Source organism: Sinocyclocheilus grahami, unplaced genomic scaffold (genome assembly GCF_001515645.1).
Source record: "Sinocyclocheilus grahami isolate Dianchi unplaced genomic scaffold, SAMN03320097.WGS_v1.1 scaffold131.1, whole genome shotgun sequence".
Taxonomy (NCBI): Eukaryota; Metazoa; Chordata; class Actinopteri; order Cypriniformes; family Cyprinidae; genus Sinocyclocheilus; species Sinocyclocheilus grahami.
The window spans coordinates 1,193,219-1,208,478 of NW_015505310.1; the positions used below are offsets into that span (position 1 = coordinate 1,193,219).

Below are 15,260 nucleotides of genomic sequence, written 5' to 3' on the forward strand. Positions count from 1 at the left end.
GGGAGAATGGATAAAAGAGCGACTGGAGAATGTGGAAAGGGAGAGAGACGGGACGGAGAACTCGTGCGTGCTCGCCTAGGCTAAAAGCCAGAGAAATCCGAGGAACCGAGTAATTGTGAGACTTGAGATTGTCTGAAAGCACAGAGAGTGCGACTTTTGTGATGTATGATTGTTTTCATTGAATAAAAACACACGATTTTCCCTAAGCTTACCCTGCCCTCTTCCTTCCTTACTACGAACATTGTCACAATAATAATTACGGTAGCCGTGAGAGCTCAATGCACTGCAACTTCAGAAAACACATGCAAATAGAAAAAGCACCAGCAAATTAAGAAAACATCTTCATCAGTTTGACAGCACATGTGCTGCAAATACTCGCAAAACAACCAAATACAAAACAAGCTGCAAATCTTCACAACACAAACAAATAAATAACCCAACCAAATAGGCCTACAGAAACGCTCAAGTAGCACGAACCACAACAAAATTACCTCAACAAAATTAAAGTGAACTATGTTGTATTTATATTTGCAACATATGTGTAACGTATTCATTTTATTTATTCAACTATAAGGTATGCATATTATTATTGTTGGTAAAATACTGTTTTTATGGGAGTATAACAACAACAATAATAAACAGTTTTAAAATAAAATGTGTAATGTATTAATAATAATTTAGGTTAAATTAAATTACAATGAAAACGTTTATTGTTATTCTACATGTAAAATAATATATTGTAAGTCTTATATTTCATGTAAGTGTACATCATTTTAAGGATTATTTTCAAAACGTAATTTTCTTTAGCATAACTGCAATATTGCACCGAGTGCCCAGAATTGTAGTGTCTGTCAAATCCGCTGTGTGTCTCTCCTGAGTGACTCGTGAGCGCTGTTTATATGAGCGAGCACGGCTAACGTTAGAGAAACAGCAGCAGCAGGATGGCGAGCAAGGACACAACACAGAGTTCCCCACATCCAACACGAACAAAATCATCATGTGTTGGACTTCTGCGCTTTTTATTTATTGCATTTATTCACGTGGCACAGGCGAACAAACAAGGTAACCTCCTGAAGCGTGTTGTGTGTTGTAGCTGGTTTTCGTGAGTCTGTATAGCTGTATGCATACCGCTTCTTCACGGTAAGCTAAAAACTGTTAGCCTCGAGCCGTAGCGCGCCAGCGAACAAAATCAATATTTAGTCAAGCCTTATCCATAATATTGAAGTCACAAGTCTAGCTAGGTTAGATGACATGTGACTGCTCTTGCTGTTTTGATTTTCTTGACGTAAAGCTGCTGGATAATATTGCTCAGAGATATTAGTTTAGCTTGAGTCTTGAAGCTAACAGGCTTAGTCATATTACATTAGCGAACACCTTAACTTACCTGGCTGAAGTTACTTTTACTCAAAAACAAAACAATGGATAATGTGTTACAAAACTCAACCCCATTCAAGATAGGTTTCCACCTTTGTAATAGCACGTTAAATGATTATGTTCACTCTCCACCGGTGACCAGTTAATGTCTTAAGATTGTTTTGACTAATGTATGCCGGTTTGGCACGAAGTTTTACCCGATGAAAATAACGTTCTTAATGTTTAAACATCACATTAAATCAATGCCAAGTGGGTAAAAGAGCAGAAGGTTGAAAGTAAAGTGTTAATGTGAGAGTTTTGTTTCTGAGGCCCAGTCTGTCAGTGACATGTCAAGTTGGAGAGGGAGGAGAAGGTGGTGACTGCATACTGCAAGTTCATGCAAGTTTTTACTATATTTCTTCATGTTGCTCAACTTGCTCAAGCACAGTTAAATACAGTAGTGTTGTATGTCACTGAGAGTAGTTAGTTGTTAAGCACTAAAGCAGTGTGTTATATAGAAATTGATTTGTCTGTTTGCATTTGAGGGGTTCGGCTTAATTGAATAAAATTCAGAGGTTCTCAGACATGACACTGTAAACAGTCTTATCAAAGTGCAGAACACTTAGTTGTGTTTGCAAATGAAATAGTCAGGGCGCTCTGGCATAATCCAGATATCAACCGCTTGACAGGGCAGATGACCTAATAAATCCAGTGCTTGTTATTTTTGACTTAGTTTATTACCTGTATTGAAATGTCTCTGAATGTCAACAGACAATTAAAGTACTTCACCCAAAAAGGAAAATCTGTCATCATTTACTCACCCTCATGTTGTGTGTGAACCTTTTTCAGTCTGTCTTCTGTGGAACACAAAAGAAGATATTTTGAAGAATCTTGGTTACCAAACTGTGACAAAAACAATGAGACATTTCTGGAAAAAATTATAAGTTATTCAGGGTAACATGAGGGTGAGTAAATGATGACACAATTTTTATTTTTGGGTGAAGTAACCCTTTACTTGTCAGTTGTCATTGGTTGAACAATGTGGGCTTGTCTGTGACCAACATCAATGTCTGTAGAACATTTTGACTCAAGGACAGTATGTAATAGTCAATACACTGTTACACATTTTGTTGAAATCAGTCTCCTGGGCTGTCATCTGTTCTGTGAGAGGTTTTTCCTCAACTATGCACAGTGGGAAACTTTGTATCAAAACAGTTACAAAAAGTATTTAAGCCCTTTTCCTCAGTTCTAGTGATGGCATAGATACTGCGTTTTGGTTTGCAAGGAAGATTCATCCATTGACAAGATTTGGGGGGGAATTTGTAACACTGAGAGGAAATACAAAGAGGCAACAAATAAGCCTGGCCGATGACTTTTTATCACTACTTGTGTCGTGTAGGTAGTAGTGCTGGGCGGTATGACCAAAAATGTATATCACGGTATTTTTCAAAATTATACCGGTTTCACGGTACAAGACAGTATTTTTTTTCATGCATGACTGGGTGTTAACCATATTTTCTACTTATTGAGAGAGGAAATACTGCAGTATATTGACTTAGAATGCCCTATTTTACTGTCATGATGAGTGAACATTGTCAAAAAATACCACACTAAATAGTGACTAAACACGACCCCTTTTAATATGTGTGTAGAAGCCACTTTTGTTGAAAGGAACACAAGCTTTCACTGCATTTGGTTAGTATCCTATTAAATTATGTGGTATTCTTTGACCAAGCATAAGTTTAAGAACTTGAATTTCCATGAAATTCCACTATACTAGCTCTTCAAGTGTAGGGATTTGTAATATAGATGCCCTGTTCGTCGTATGTTGGATGTTTAGAAGGCTTTAAACCTCTTTGCAGGTGGTTTTGTGTGTTACTTTAAATGAATCATCTTGTATCTGAGGCTTTTTTAAAGAGCAGTTACGTATAAATGTGGTAAGGGATCTCTGATGTGTAAAGATGCTTTTAAACATTGAAGTGCCAGACTCTTTCTGTAAGCATCAATCACACACTGTGGAATCTTGTTGTGAATCTGATATCTATTTAAAATCCCCTTGCTATCGCAATATCGTGCCACCAATTTGACTGACAACTGCACAGCAATACATAGTCAAAATTCAAGTATTCATAAATAGGGATGGGTATCATTTACATTTGATCGATACCGATACTGCTTATCGATACTATTTGGTGCAAAAAATATGAAGTGAATTTTATTACTGCTGAACTTTAGCAACTGTATTAAAGTTCTTCAGTCAAGAGCAGCGAGTTATTTTTCTCTGTGTTTTATTTTATTAACATAAAAGGAATATTTCACCCATAAATTAAAGTTGTGTCATCATTTACTCACTCTCAAGTTGTTTTAAACTTGAATGAGTTTCTTTCTTTTGTTGAACATAAGTTATTTTGAAGAATGTGGGAAACTAAACAGTTGCTGGTCCCCAGTGACTTTCATATATTTTTTCCCCTACTATTAAAGTCAGGGGGGACCAGCAACTGTTTGGTTACCCACATTCTTCAAAATATCTTCTTTTGTGTTTAGCACAAGAATGAATAAAAATTCATACATGTTTGGTACAACATGACTGAGTAAATAATGACAGAATTAAAATTTTTGGGTGAACTATCCCTTTAATGACAAGCGGCAGCATGTTTAGTACTGCCGGTTTAAAGGGAAACTCCACCCCAAAATGAAAATTGTCATTAATCACTTACCCCCATGTCGTTCCAAACCCGTAAAAGCTTTGTTCGTCTTCGGAACGCAATTTAAGATATTTTAGATGAAACCGGGAGTCTTGTGACTCTCCGATTGACTGCCAAGTAAATTACACTGTCAAGGCCCAGAAAAGTATGAAAGACATCATCAGAATAGTCCATCTGCCATCATTGGTTCAACCATAATGTTATGAAGCGATGAGAATACTTTTTGTAAGTGAAGAAAACAAAAATAACGACTGTGCACTACATTTTAAATATTTTAAAATTGAAAACTTGGTAACACTTTATAATAAGGTTCCATTGGTTAATGTATTAACTAACAAGAATGAACAATGAGCAATACATTTATTACAGTATTTATTCATCTGTTTCTGAACACAATATGTATAAGACAAGTTTGTACAATATGTAGTTGTAGGCCTAGTTTTTGCATCTTTTCTGCAAAGATATTTAACAAGTGATTTGTTTAACTTCTTGTGTGCTGCATTTGGAATTAAATTTTCTTTAACTCGAGGGTTAATAAAGAAAGTAACTTGAATTATGTTGTAGTTACATTTTCAGTTTGACTAGTTAAAAATCGTAAAAATTCGAGAATCAGTCAAACATTCTGGAAAAAGCGAGATTAATTTTTTTGCAAAATCACCCAGCCCTACGTGAGTGTAACTCTACCGAATCAACCATTGATGTGAATGTGTCTCGCGAGTTGCAGTTGCAGTTGGAGCTGGAGCCCGGAGACATAGCCTAATACAGCGCATTGCTAGAGGTAGATGTTGTATTTTGTTAGTAAATGTTTCATTATAGTACTATATCCTTTGTTCACTATTTCATTACTGCATATATTGCATCTGACACTGGTGTCACCTAGTTTTGTAACGTGAGCCCACACTTTCAAAGTTTCACTCTTGCCACGATGACTGATTGCACGCAAACACACACCGCACATGTGCATGGATATCACATGCATGTCGAGCAAACCTCGGCCACATCATTCAGTGAAGGAAAATGACAAGCAGCAGCTTCTAATTCGTTGTTAACATTGAAGTATACGGAGGTAAAACAACGCAAGTATCGATAACAGTATTGTTTGTCCTGAAGCTTATCGGTATTCCGGTATCGACTCAATTACGTACCAGTCCAAAAAAATACCGGTTCTCGGAATCCATCCCTATTCATAAATAAGACAAGTTTATTCAATGCATAAGACAAAAATTTAGGCTATTATATTAAAAACAATATTACATCAGATCCTCCTGTCCACCCTCTCATCGCTGGTTTGAATCCTATCTCACTAGTAGGTCTTTCAAGGGTGGCCTGGGGAGTGGAGGTATCCAAAGCAAATCAACTGGTCACTGGGGTTCCTCAGGGATCAGTTCTTGAACCCTTCCTCTTCTCCATATACACTACATCACTGGGTCCCATCATACAGGCACATGGCTTCTCCTACCATTGCTATGCTGATGATCCACAGCTCTATCTCTCATTTCAACCAGATGATCCAACGGTAGCTGCACGGATCTCAGGCTACCTGGCGGACATCTCGGCATGGATGAAAGAACATCACCTACAGATCAACATGGCAAAGACTGAGCTTCTTGGGCAGAAACATAAATCTGCACCTATGGCATGGACAACGAAACAAAACCTCGTCAGAGCCGTAATGTGGCGCAGAAGTGTGCAGTGCGTGTGCTTGCCACGCATCTACATTTGAAATAACGAAACCGAGTGCGCAAAAGAAGCAATGTGAACAGCTATTTTTCCCTGCATGTCATGTGTGCGGGGCTTTGTTTTTATGATGAGAGGAGAGGAAATGTTGAGAAAGCACTCCAGGTAAATTTATAACTGTACCAGGCTTATATATACAGTGGGTACGGAAAGTATTCAGACCCCCTTAAATTTTTCACTCTTTGTTATATTGCAGCCATTTGCTAAAATCATTTAAGTATATATATTTTTTTCCTCAATGTAAAGTTGATAAGCAGTTTAATGTGTTGGTTTACACACAAAGAAAAGTGTAAGCTTTTAATAAGTCCAAGAATAAAATTATTAATTTACTTAGCATGTAAAATTTGTTTTACAGAAATGTTATGCTGTTTTCTACCAGTTTGGACTTGAATACAAAGAGAAAACTTGCACTTTAAAGGGTTAGTTCACCCAAAAATCTAAATTGGTTTTACTCACTCTCGAAGCATCCTTGGTGTATATGACTTTCTTCTTTTAGACGAATCCAGTCGGAGTTATATAAAAAATTGTCCTGGCTATTCCAAGCTGTATCATTGCAGTCAGCGGGTGTTGCAGTTGAGCAATCCACAAGTCGTCAAATAAAGCGCATGCATTCATAATAAAACATCCCTCACACGACTCCGGGGGGGTGAATAAAGGCCTTCGGTAGTGAATCCATGCGTTTTTGTAAGAACAATATCCATATTTCAAACATAATAAACACTTTTCTCTCACTTCTGTTATCTTTCATACGCGGAAGGCGTTCTGGCGGATGGCGGATGACATATGCGCAGAGCGCGCGCCTCTGAGATATGCTAGTCTCACGAGTTTGTTTATAGGAGCAAAGGAAGCAACGTTTCCTTACTTTAGCAAAGGAAAACCAGTCTCCTCTTGGCTTACATCGAAATCCTCCGACATTTTTCTTTGCAAATCTTCGGTTTGTACTTCTAATTCGTGACCGGCGTTTTGTTTTGTTGTCTCTCCGCATTCGTCACTAATCACGCAACGCCGACATGCTACGTCATCCGCCAGCACGGCTTCCACGTATGACAGTTGGCGGAAGTGATATAAAAGTGTTTATATCAAAAAGTGTTTGTTATTCTATGTTTTCATTCTTTTTATTTATTATATTATTTAAAAAACCCTTGCTATGTGTACTGCATTAAGCTAACTGAGACTTGTTATAGCACTTGTATATCATTGCTCTTTTGTTGATTTTGATTGCTTCCATTGTCCTCATTTGTAAGTCGCTTTGGATAAAAGTGTCTGCTAAATGACTAAATGTAAATCACACATAATCACTGAAGTTGGTCAGTTCCATATACTAGAAGAATAATGGTACATTTAATAAGAGTGGAATATATACATTTTCTATATAAAAATTAGATTTTGCACCAGTTACTGTTGTTAATAAAAAATAATTTTGTATGCATCTTAACTCAAGCATAGTGCTTTACTGTCAAATCTGTATAAACAATAAACAAAAGAAAAATAAACAAGAAATGTAATATGTAATATTATTAGCAACTGCACTTATTAATGCAAAACAATAGTAATTTTATGATTAAATTATCTATATTTTAATACTCCCACACACCACCCCCAGCGCTACCAAATCGGCTCTTGGCGCCACCATCTGTAGAACTTAGTGGCACTGGTGCCACTGCTCTCAAATGTTAGTCTGGAGCCCTGCCTAGGATGCTACGAGGGTGAGTAAAACGCAAGCCAATTTTCATTTTTGGGTGAACTAACCCTTTAACCTTTTCACAGGCATTTTGTTTTCATAGTTAGACAGATATTGTGATGTAAAGAATTGTCTAGCAATATATCGATTATCGCAGAATCGCTGTATTGTGATATTTTTGTTATCGTGAGCCATGTATCGTGATTCATATTGTATCGTGAGGTACCCTGCGATTCCCACCCCTAATTGTAACACTCCTGTTTTTGAGACTTATTCATTCTCAGAAACAGGGGTGTTGCAATTATGCAGCCCACAGTTATTGGTTGATTCCTTTTTGCCCAAATATAAAAACATTTGGAGTTGGTCCAGTTGACACTCAACTCAAGATTTAATTAATGTTAGTTGATGAAATGGACTCTCCACCTCTCTAAGTTAATTATATGATGTAACATGATGTGGTGTGGAAAGTGATGCGTGTTTTGTGTACCTCTGAAAGTGTATATGAGGGAGCGTGACTGGCCTCTATCACTATAAACTTCACTAGAGTTACAGAACTGCAGACTAATAATAGCACTGCAAGTATACTGACATGAAGCTGAATATGAGAACCCTGCAGCTCTGGGAGGACTTGCCATTAGCCATCTGTTAATCTGTAAAAAATCTGCTTCTACTCAAAGGGCTTCTGATGTTATGTTGTATAGGCGCAAGAAAAGTTTAATTAGCTGACAGTATGGATATCACTTAACGCTTTTATGGTTGACTTATCTATATTTTGTGCCCATACTTGTGCATTGACTGTCAGCAGTGGTTTCCTGTTTGAAGCATATTGATATTGCATTGATAAAGTGATGAAGCTACTAACATAAAAACATCTGAAATCAGACCGCATCCATTTCTGACATTTCCATTTGTTTTGCTTGCTTTTTTTGCTGTTTCCTGGCCTCAAAAACTGCTTCCAGGAAGCCGTGGCAACTATAGCTTATTTTACACCGTAATGCATGAGACGGTGAAACTATACGGTTCTTCAAAGTCCTCAATTAAGAGCTCACTCGAGACAAATCCAGACAGCGAATGATCGTAAAATGACTGTAATGATTCCCTGTCTCTTCAGTCCTTTGTGTTGTCTGATGAGTAATTGTGCCCAAATCCGATACACTCTCAGAGAGCCTCTTGCACACACTGGGAACTCAAATCATCAACCTGCATGGCATTGTTTGCTGATATCTAAGCCTCATGGGAATTTTCTGTTTCTGTCTACAGCTTTCATACAGTCAGACAACATCCTGGAGGTACTACACTTTGGGGAAGGAGGCCTCTTGCAGGTAAGTTTTTGTGACTGATGGCTGATAGCATGAAGCTTGCATTGCAGTGTCAAGGCCATAGGAAATTCCTCAAAACACCATTTTTGGACAAGCTGTGACTACACTGAATACCACAAAGCTTGATGTTGTCAATAAATGATGGAAAAAGTACGGTTGTCACTATTAGTGGATAATACTGGATTCCTTTATTTAAAAGGTAGTGAGACAATCTACAGAAAAGAGTTCAATTAAAAAAAGTAGTTAGTCACAGTGCTTTGCACAGCAACAAAAATAGTAACACTGTCTTGTCAGCTGAAGTGTTGTTGCAAACAGAGTTAATCAAATTTTCAAAGATTTTCAATTTCATAGTTTAATAGTATTATTACTAATAATTACATACTTAATTATAATTTTTATGTAAGTTATATAGTACATGCACTGCTACCGGAATTATAGTGTGTTGAGATGGGAAAAAAAATAAAAGTAGCACATCTTTTTGCTTCGTCTGGTAACGTAAACATGCAAAGCAACTTGATTCAGTCTGATGAACAAACTGTCAGCTGAAGTGTTGTTGCAAACAGAGTTAATCAAATTTTCAAAGATTTTCAATTTCATAGTTTAATAGTATTATTACTAATAATTACATACTTACTTAATTATAATTTTTATGTAAGTTATATAGTACATGCACTGCTACCGGAATTATAGTGTGTTGAGATGGAAAAAAAAATAAAAGTAGCACATCTTTTTGCTTCGTCTGGTAACGTAAACATGCAAAGCAACTTGATTCAGTCTGATGAACAAACTGATGATCTTATTAGATCTTAAATGATCCTGTTAAATCTGTGTGAGCAGTTATTCATTTAGCATCTGGTTTAGCATTTAGCATCTGTTCATTAACTTACTGAACTGAAAATTCAAAACGTACTGAACTTTTTTGTCTTTTTAGTCTTATATCAGTATAATCAGTATAATAAATTTTTTTATAATAGTTTATTTTCAAAAAATAAATTATACTGATTATACTGATATAAGACTTACAGACACAGAAAGTGAGACAAGACAAAAAAGTACATTTTGAATTTTGTGTATAGGCAGGTATGTTGAGGGTGGAACTTTGTTCTTCCCTTTCTGCAAAAACCGAATTCTGTAGGAAACAATTATTTATTTACACACAAAACAATTATTTAAATTATAAATAAATTATTATACTCCAGTTGTCTATAATTTAGTTGTTACTCAAGGTTATTGAGAGATTTTGTAACGGCTTTATCAATTTATATATTTGAATAAGTCTCTGTAAAGGCTTCTTTATCTTTTCTAGTAGTGTATGTGTCATTCTTTGCAGTACTATTCATGGTTTATTAGGGTTTAAAAAGGTGTGACAGCCTAAACTATGTTATCAAATGCATTTAATTGCCCAATAAACTATTCTCAAATAATAGAAAATATCTAAACCATTTTTAAAGCATAGCTGTAATAGTCCCTTGAATGGGACTATGAACTCTATGATCTTAGTGGTTTTGTGTACATGCCAGTTTGGACTTTTGTGGAAATGTTGAGGTTTATAAATAAACTAGACTGTACTCCCCATCCGGCTGTTTCCATCTTATTTTAGCCCTCCAGAAGTGAACCTCAGTGAGAACATCTCTTTTGAGAATCTAACACAAACTCAGTGTATTCAAACAGTAGCCCATAGATATAGCAAGATCCTTGTCCAAAGGATAGACTTAAACAGTTTGATTAGATGTTTGACCTAAACCGTCTGTCATTATAACCTGCTCTTTCTGCTTTAGATGTCCTGCATGTTAGTACTACTAACTTTTAAAGGCTAATTTAATTTATTTTCTTCTTGCAGACAGAGTCTGATATTGATCTTAGCTCATATCGTCAAAAAAGGTAAGGTTTAAACTTTCATACCCTCAGAGATTTTCTGCATGCATCGTTTTGTGCGTGCTTGGCCGGAGTCAGCATGTGGTTTATATTAGATTGTCCAAGAAACATTTGTTCAGTACTTAACAAGACATGTGAACTAAATATTCCCTGTAAGCTATGAGACGTTCCTGTACTCAAGGAACAACAAATGAGCAAAACAATGGAACAAGTTGTCATTTCGCATTTCAAATTATTTAATCACATTCAGATACTCTTGGCAGTCATTGGCATTCACTAAATTGTCGCAAAGTGGAGCGAAGAGAATTAATGAATCAGTTGATGAATGCATGAGCAGTGTGTCTTTGCTGTGGCATTTTAAGTACTTCAGCAGTGATTTTACTCTTTGGATCAGAGGTAAATTAGGTAATTATCTTCCATCCTAATAAACACTGCTCATAGCGAGTTTGTGAAGTTGCACAACACTGTCTTTTAAGTTTGTAAGCAGAAGAACTGGTATGAAAGAGCAATGAGTCAGAAACGGAAGAGTTATTATTCTCTTAAAAGACCAGAGAATTTTGATGTGCACATTTCTTTTTATAAGTTAGAAGTTATTTCAGACTTGTTTTGAACCAATTCCAGTAGATAAACGTTTTGTGTACTAGGTTGCCTATTCATTTGCTCAACCAATCAAAGCTTTCCAGCTTGAGGGATTGGCCAGCCTACTTATCTGTATGCTAGCGGTGGCTGGATTTAATTGGCCGATTGTCTGCATTGACTCGTCATCTCAGCTGCAGGAGGACACACCCTCAGTCGACACCATCAGCATGTTGCATACAGTTTAGCATGCATGCCCAAGTGTAGCGCAAGTGAGAAAATGAGGAAGCAAGCAAACGCTGTTTAGTATATTTTTATTACAAAAATGTATAGCTTTGTGACCTAGTGCTAATTGACTTTGGGTGTTTCCTCTCTTTCTGATGGATAGACAGATTTTCTATTGAACTTTGTGTCTACTGATAGTGGTGTTTTTATTGCAACTCTTCAGTTTTTTTTAAAGCACGCCACCACACACATATATTGCAGTTGGGAAGTGGTTGACACTGTTTTAGCTGTGTTAGGGACTTTGTCGTAGCTTCTTTTTTTTTTTCTGTGGTTTGTGCCACCAGACCAGTTAGCCTAGTTAATGCCTTGACACGTTTGTATATTTGATCACAAGGCATTAACTATATCAGATCACACCCCACTAAAACATTGCATGACACACTGACATGTTTTATGGCTTCTTAAAATGGCAAATTAATCTGCTGGTAGTGTGGTTAACTCACCCTTTAGCTCTTTTTTTTTTTTTTTAGTTCATTTTGGCTAAACTGGGTAGCCAGAAGTCATGCTGACACTGTTTGAGTTGGGCTTTAAAATCATCCACATTAGTTCCTAACAGTGTTTGTGTTATCCTAAAGCTGCAGTAGAGAAGTTCACAAGATACAGGCTTTATTTCTCTCAAACACATTGCTGTGCAACTTGACGTGCCATTTTCTGTTGTTAATCCACAAATATGCAGCGAATCTGAGATAATGTCTTTAGTCAAGTGGCATGACTAATTGTGACCCTGAACCACAAAACTTCTTAAGTGTATATTTTAAAAAATCTGAAAGCTGAATAAATAAGCTTTCCATTGATGTATGGTTTATTAGGATATGACAATATGTGGCCAAGAATCGAGATACAAATATTTGAAAATCTGGAAGAAAAAAAATCAAAATATTGAGAAAATTGCCTTTAAAGTTGTCCAAATGAAGTCTTTAGCAATGCATGTTACTAATCAAAAATTAAGTTTTGATGTATTTACGGTAGGAAATGTACAAAATATATTTGTGGAACATGATCTTTTCTTAATATCCTAATGATTTTTGGCATAAAAGAAAAATCGATAATTTTGACCCACACAATGTATTTTTGGTTATTGCTACAAATATACCCCAGCGACTTAAGACTGGTTTTGTGGTCCAGGGTCCCAATTTGTCTGTCACTCTCAGGGTTTGAGAGCCGTTATGAGTTTATTTTAGTGGTTTAACATAAGCCTTGCCTCGTGCAGATGTTTGGGTCCTTGTTTATGAGTCAAACTGTTTTAGAAAGTTACCCCTCTATGAAAAACATTAGTTATACCGCCAGTGGAGAGTGTGATGAATGGTTCTATTGTAGAGTTGCACTCAGATCAAAGTGTTGAGTCTGTTGTCTATCTAGACTCTAGACATAAAAAAATAATGATAATATAGTAACAGTAATTTGTTATAATAGTGTTGTATGTTAAATTGTACTATCCATGAATCCATTATCCATTTAATTATCCATTATTTTTTAAATATTGTTTCAATCAATAATTAAATAATAAGTGGTAATATTCATCAAATCAGTAATTCTTTTTTTAAAATACTTAAAAACAACCAACCTGGGGCCCTATAAAATCTGTGTAAATTCTGGACTAAATTAAATTGTATTAATCAAAAAGCATGTCTAATTAATTGAAATCATGAAACTTACATTATTAAAGAGCATTTTATTAAAAGTTTTTATTCTTTACCAAATTCTGTTTTCCATGAATTTCTTTGATTTCATTTTAATGGTTTCATTAAATATTAATAATCAAAAACATCTCTAATAAATTGACTTTATATATATAAAAAAAGTATTATTATTATTATTTAGAATATAAATTCTAATGTTTTAATTCTAACCTAAATTTCTAATTCTAAATGATTTTATCATTAGTGGTATTATAGTACTATTATTGCCTAATATTTCTGTCATGATTTCTTCAAGTTAAACCAAACTTTTGATTTGACGAGTTGCTGTGAAGAACTTTAAGTTTCTGTTTGTATGTGATATGATTTTGATGTATCCATCCAAAATTTGGCAAATTGTGAAATTATTTTATGTTATAATGTTGTTATACACAATTAAATTTTTTATGACTGGATTCCGCAATTCCGTCCGCATGTTCCACATCACGGAAATCATAGGACCCTAAACACCTAATTTTTTATTCAATCGAACCAAACAAGACAGGTGTGAATACACCCTAAATCACTTCAGCCTCCCTGTGTCCCTTTTTCTATGATCTTTGAAATGACAAAATCAACAACAATTCATGCTTAAGCTATTTTTGAAGTGAGTTTGCAACTGCATGCTAAAAAACATTTCCTAGAACACCAATTTATGCCTGTTATCTGTTCAAAACAATGACAATACCTTAGGCCACATTAGTTGGTTACACCCTAAAATCAATGATATCTGACCTGAGGGACCATATCATTTATCACAGGTTAATTTCCTTATTTAGTCTGCCAACTGCAAAATCTTGCCAATATACGAGGAGGGTGGCATTAAATGAAATATGGTACAATGGGGAGGGGGAGTGGTATTATAGACTTCCAACTCTCAGAAAATGTATGTGTGAATGTGGTTGGGTGTTTGATCCAACTCTTTGAGTCAAAGGCTTGCCCAGTGGAAGCATGTTTCACCTGAACTTTTAATGTTTGGTGTAAACCTGATGCTTCCATGCCAGACAAAGCCTATTTGTTACTGTGTATGTGTAAGTGTGGGTGTATCTTTCTTTTTGCCTGAAGAAAAATATGTTTTTTTTTTTTTTTTTTAATAATTGACTTGTTTATTACGTATATTACCATTTGTAAGTTTGTAGTCAGGAATATTACATTTATATTACATTAAATTGTTCTAAATGACAGTACATTGATACAGTGGAAAAACTATTTCAAATGAATTGGGTTTCTTTTGAACTGGCTATTGAACAAATCTGGAAAAACTATAACCATTTCCAAAAACATTAAGCAGCACGACTGTATTCCATATTTATAATAAGAAATATTTTTAGCATGGAATTGGCATATTAGAATGATTTATGAAGCATCATAAGACACTGAATACTGGAGTAATGGCTACTGCATATTTTTTCAGCATTAATTTCATATTTCACAATATTTCTATTTTTACAGTGTTTTTGATCAAATAAATGCAGCCCTGGTGAGCGTAAGAGAGTTTTATAAACCTAAAAAAAAAATCCTGACCCCAAACTTTTGAATGGTACTTTATTTATCACAGAAAGACTCAACTTTTGATCTACGAAGTACTGAGACAGTTGTGACTTCCTGTTCAAACCTAGCACAAAAGAACAAAATAAATGTTCTTTTAGCTTGTGTGCCAGCTGCTGGATGTGTGTGGTAAAACCTCATCTTCTTGTTTGGCATGGGAGACGACATAAATAAATGCCAGAGCTCACACCAAAGCTCATCTGATGAAGACCTCAGTGAAGGCACCTCCTTGCTTTATATATTTCTGATGTGTGGAGGGAGTCACTGACCATCACCCTTACACACATTCACGTCAGTAAAACAGCAGGACGTTGGCCTCACTGAAACTTCTAATTAAAGCTTTTAGTATGTGTGTGTGTGCTCGCACTCTAGGCGGTTATAAATTAAACACATCCCACCTGTTTCTGACACCTGCATAAATCAGCTCCTCTCTGCCCTGGCTAATAGCTTGTGGCTAACCAGACTTGACATCAGCCATCGTAAACTCAGTGTACTCTTTGGGTAC

The 15,260-nt window shown here is 35.8% G+C and overlaps 1 long non-coding RNA gene across 1 annotated transcript; it reads left to right on the plus strand.

Moving 5' to 3' along the window:
• The first annotated feature begins 896 nt into the window (after positions 1–896).
• On the plus strand, positions 897–10,676 carry LOC107590637 (uncharacterized). The gene is made up of 3 exons (XR_001609805.1): positions 897–1,062; positions 8,737–8,798; positions 10,636–10,676. It is a non-coding gene; the product is annotated as an uncharacterized lncRNA (long non-coding RNA).
• The last annotated feature ends 4,584 nt before the right edge of the window (positions 10,677–15,260 follow it).